At 56.5% G+C, this 5,000-nt stretch overlaps 2 non-coding genes and 1 pseudogene across 2 annotated transcripts; all 3 read left to right on the forward strand.

The window, feature by feature from the left end:
- The first annotated feature begins 1,838 nt into the window (after positions 1-1,838).
- Positions 1,839-3,648, forward strand: LOC144420282 (small subunit ribosomal RNA). The gene has a single exon (XR_013474635.1). It is a non-coding gene; the product is annotated as a small subunit ribosomal RNA (ribosomal RNA).
- Positions 3,649-3,946: 298 nt separating this feature from the next.
- Positions 3,947-4,100, forward strand: LOC144420215 (5.8S ribosomal RNA). Its single transcript, XR_013474568.1, has one exon. It is a non-coding gene; the product is annotated as a 5.8S ribosomal RNA (ribosomal RNA).
- Positions 4,101-4,388: 288 nt separating this feature from the next.
- Positions 4,389-5,000, forward strand: part of LOC144420368 (large subunit ribosomal RNA) — a 3,695-nt pseudogene continuing 3,083 nt past the window's right edge.

Raw genomic sequence — 5,000 nt, forward strand, 5'->3', positions numbered from 1 at the left:
TCGAATGAGCCAAGAAAGAGCGGTGCGGGGCCGGTCGGAGCGCACCCTTTTCTCGGTGGCTGGCGGGCGAGAGAGTGCTGCGTCGCCGGCATCGGCGTCGAAAGAAGCCGAGCCAAAAAAAGTTAAAGTACAAACGTGCAAGCATACTAACCTAACCCTAGGTAAGGCATGTCAGAGCGAAAGACAGTAAACTCGAATGAGCCATGAAAGAGCGGTGCGGGGCCGGTCGGAGCGCACCCTTTTCTCGGTGGCTGGCGGGCGAGAGAGTGCTGCGTCGCCGGCATCGGCGTCGAAAGAAGCCGAGCCGAAAAAAGTTAAAGTACAAACGTGCAAGCATACTAACCTAACCCTAGGTAAGGCATGTCAGAGCGAAAGACAGTAATTTCGAATGAGCCAAGAAAGAGCGGTGCGGGGCCGGTCGGAGCGCACCCTTTTCTCGGTGGCTGGCGGGCGAGAGAGTGCTGCGTCGCCGGCATCGGCGTCGAAAGAAGCCGAGCCAAAAAAAGTTAAAGTACAAACGTGCAAGCATACTAACCTAACCCTAGGTAAGGCATGTCAGAGCGAAAGACAGTAATTTCGAATGAGCCAAGAAAGAGCGGTGCGGGGCCGGTCGAAGCGCACCCTTTTCTCGGTGGCTGGCGGGCGAGAGAGTGCTGCGTCGCCGGCATCGGCGTCGAAAGAAGCCGAGCCAAAAAAAGTTAAAGTACAAACGTGCAAGCATACTAACCTAACCCTAGGTAAGGCATGTCAGAGCGAAAGACAGTAAACTCGAATGAGCCATGAAAGAGCGGTGCGGGGCCGGTCGGAGCGCACCCTTTTCTCGGTGGCTGGCGGGCGAGAGAGTGCTGCGTCGCCGGCATCGGCGTCGAAAGAAGCCGAGCCGAAAAAAGTTAAAGTACAAACGTGCAAGCATACTAACCTAACCCTAGGTAAGGCATGTCAGAGCGAAAGACAGTAATTTCGAATGAGCCAAGAAAGAGCGGTGCGGGGCCGGTCGGAGCGCACCCTTTTCTCGGTGGCTGGCGGGCGAGAGAGTGCTGCGTCGCCGGCATCGGCGTCGAAAGAAGCCGAGCCGAAAAAAGTTAAAGTACAAACGTGCAAGCATACTAACCTAACCCTAGGTAAGGCATGTCAGAGCGAAAGACAGTAATTTCGAATGAGCCAAGAAAGAGCGGTGCGGGGCCGGTCGGAGCGCACCCTTTTCTCGGTGGCTGGCGGGCGAGAGAGTGCTGCGTCGCCGGCATCGGCGTCGAAAGAAGCCGAGCCAAAAAAAGTTAAAGTACAAACGTGCAAGCATACTAACCTAACCCTAGGTAAGGCATGTCAGAGCGAAAGACAGTAAACTCGAATGAGCCATGAAAGAGCGGTGCGGGGCCGGTCGGAGCGCACCCTTTTCTCGGTGGCTGGCGGGCGAGAGAGTGCTGCTTCGCCGGCATCGGCGTCGAAAGAAGCCGAGCCGAAAAAAGTTAAAGTACAAACGCGATGCTAATGAGCGAGCCGTTGTCTCGACTAATATGTAGGGGGCGTTCGATCGAGCGTCTGGCTTGAGCGCTTGTCGGCCTAGCAGAACGGTCGCATTGTTATGCCCGGGTTTTAGGCACCGCTGCAGGCGGCCGGCAGAGCTCTTGTTTGTGCGAAACTGAATGGATCGAGCCCGAGAGAGGGCGAGCAAAGAAAAAACGCAAATCGCTCCGCCTGGCACTGCCGGCGAGAGCGTGGACGTCGCGGCCAGCGACTGTCGAAGCTGAGTACGGCCGCAGGCGATCGCCTCGGTCTTAAACGAATGCGACGAGCACGCGCCGGGCGGCCCAGCAAGGGCCGAGCGCAGCTGTCGCAGCTATCTGGTTGATCCTGCCAGTAGTGATATGCTTGTCTCAAAGATTAAGCCATGCAGGTGCAAGTACGAGTTCTCGTAAAGCGAAACTGCGAATGGCTCATTAAATCAGTCTTGGTTTATTTGGTCTCGTAAGCGAAGTGGATAACTGTGGTAATTCTAGAGCTAATACATGCATTAAGCGCCGACTTCGGGAGGCGCGCTTTTATCAGATCAAAACCGACCGGGTTCGTCCTGTGACGTTTGATGACTCTGGATAACCACGCGGATCGTACGGTCTCTGCACCGACGACGTATCATTCAAGTGTCTGCCCTATCAACTGTCGAAGGTACGCTACGTGCCTACCTTTGTGATAACGGGTAACGGGGAATCAGGGTTCGATTCCGGAGAGGGAGCCTGAGAAACGGCTACCACATCCAAGGAAGGCAGCAGGCGCGCAAATTACCCATTCCCGACACGGGGAGGTAGTGACGAAAAATAACAATACAGGACTCTAACGAGGCCCTGTAATTGGAATGAGTAAATCCTAAAACTCTTAACGAGTATCCATTGGAGGGCAAGTCTGGTGCCAGCAGCCGCGGTAATTCCAGCTCCAACAGTGTATGCTAAAGTTGTTGCGGTTGAAAAGCTCGTAGTTGGATTTTGGGCGAGCGCCGCCGGTCCGTCGCAAGGCGTGTCACTGGTTGCGTTCGCCTCACCTTCGGTTCTCCGTCGGTGCTCTTGACTGAGTGTCGGCGGTGGCCGATAAGTTTACTTTGAAAAAATTAGAGTGTTCAAAGCAGGCTGTTCGCCTGCATAGTGTTGCATGGAATAATGGAATAGGACCTCGGTTCTATTTTGTTGGTTTTCGGAGCACGAGGTAATGATTAAGAGGGACAGACGGGGGCGTCCGTACTCTGCCGTTAGAGGTGAAATTCTTGGATCGGCGGAAGACGAACTACTGCGAAAGCATTCGCCAAGAATGTTTTCTTTAATCAAGAGCGAAAGTCAGAGGTTGGAAGACGATCAGATACCGTCCTAGTTCTGACTATAAACGATGCCAACTAGCGATCGGGAGGCGTTACCATGACGACCTTTCCGGCAGCTTCCGGGAAACCAAAGTCTTTGGGTTCCGGGGGAAGTATGGTTGCAAAGCTGAAACTTAAAGGAATTGACGGAAGGGCACCACCAGGAGTGGAGCCTGCGGCTTAATTTGACTCAACACGGGGAAACTCACCCGGCCCGGACACAGGTAGGATTGACAGATTGAGAGCTCTTTCTTGATTCTGTGGGTGGTGGTGCATGGCCGTTCTTAGTTGGTGGAGCGATTTGTCTGGTTAATTCCGATAACGAACGAGACTCTGGCATGCTAAATAGTTACGCGACCTTCTCGGTCGGCGTCTAACTTCTTAGAGGGACTAGTGGCGTTTAGCCACACGAGATTGAGCAATAACAGGTCTGTGATGCCCTTAGATGTCCGGGGCCGCACGCGCGCTACACTGAGTGAAGCAGCGAGTGTCTAACCTAGGCCGAAAGGTCCGGGTAACCCGTTGAACCTCATTCGTGATTGGGATAGGGACTTGCAATTGTTTCCCTTGAACGAGGAATTCCCAGTAAGCGCAAGTCATCAACTTGCGTTGATTACGTCCCTGCCCTTTGTACACACCGCCCGTCGCTACTACCGATTGAATGGTTTAGTGAGATCCTTGGATCGGTCCCGTCGCGGCTGGCAACGGCCGCGTCGGCGTGTCGAGAAGACGATCAAACTTGATCATTTAGAGGAAGTAAAAGTCGTAACAAGGTTTCCGTAGGTGAACCTGCGGAAGGATCATTACCGAAAGTGGTGGTAGGCCCCGGCCGACCGCGCACTTAATTGTCTTTGGGTGCCGCCGAGAGGGCGGCCGTCAATCGGGGTTCCGCCCCGTGCGACACGCGTAACACGTTGGCATAGCAAGGCAGCCGAGTGCGATGGTGGCTTCTGGGCACCGCGCTCGATGTGCCGCCGGCCCAGCCCGGCGGTCGCTCGGCGCCGTTTGTTGGTGTTTTTGTGCAGTTGTTGTCGGTGGTGGTTTTGTGGTCGATCCCACAGTGTGACGTCCGCGCGCTTCGGCGCCGGGCGAAACGTCGAGGACGACTCTTAACGGTGGATCACTCGGCTCGCGAGTCGATGAAGGACGCAGCCAAGTGCGAGAAGTAATGTGAATTGCAGAACACATTGAACGTCGACCTTCTGAACGCGAATTGCGGTCTCGGGTCAATCCCGGGACCGCGTCTGCCTCAGGGTCGCGTTCGTCCTCACCCGAGGGCCGTCGCCTGGCCTCTGCGAAGACGGCCGGGCGTCGCCCCAAGTTGAAGCGGTCGCCGAGCTTTCTCGGCGCGACCGCGTGTCCCGTACACCGCCGGCCCCTCGACGTGTTCAACTACGTTTGAGGGGCGGGTCCAGGTCGGTCGGTCCGGTCACGAGATCAAGACCGACCGTGGGCCAAGGCGGCGACGGTACGCGCTCGGTCGGCGCCGGCGGCGACGACTTGCGATGCCAGCGGGCCGTGTAAGAAGCGGCCCGCTTGACACATACGACCTGAGTTCAGGCGAGAGCACCCGCTGAATTTAAGCATATTATTAAGCGGAGGAAAAGAAACCAACAGGGATTCCTTGAGTAACGGCGAGTGAACCGGGAAGAGTCCAGCGTCGAATCTGCGCGCTTTTCGAGCGCGCCGAGTTGTGACGTACGGAAGTCCCAGTGCGGCTAACGGCGAGCGCCGGTGTCCTTCTGATCGAGGCCTCGTCCCAGGGCGGGTGTTAGGCCCATAGGGGCGCTTGCCTTGGCCGCTTCGGGTCTTCTCGGAGACGGGTTGTTTGGGAATGCAGCCCAAAGCGGGTGGTAAACTCCACCTAAGACTAAATACGGTCGCGAGACCGATAGCGGACAAGTACCGTGAGGGAAAGTTGAAAAGCACTTTGAAGAGAGAGTTCAAGAGTACGTGAAACCGTTGAGAGGCAAACGGGAGGGCCCGTCAGGTCGCCGGCTCGCTTTCAGTTGGGTGCGGAGGCGCGCCGTCTCGGTTCGCGGACGCTTAAGGCGCCGCTGCCGAGTCGGCTCGCGCACCGTCTCAGCGCACTAGCGACCGGCGCGGGTCACGACCGGTTTGCCGTCGGTCTAAGTCCCCGCGCGAAGGTGGCCTCCGC

The sequence above is a fragment of the Styela clava genome, chromosome 2 (assembly GCF_964204865.1).
Source record: "Styela clava chromosome 2, kaStyClav1.hap1.2, whole genome shotgun sequence".
Lineage (NCBI taxonomy): Eukaryota > Metazoa > Chordata > Ascidiacea > Stolidobranchia > Styelidae > Styela > Styela clava.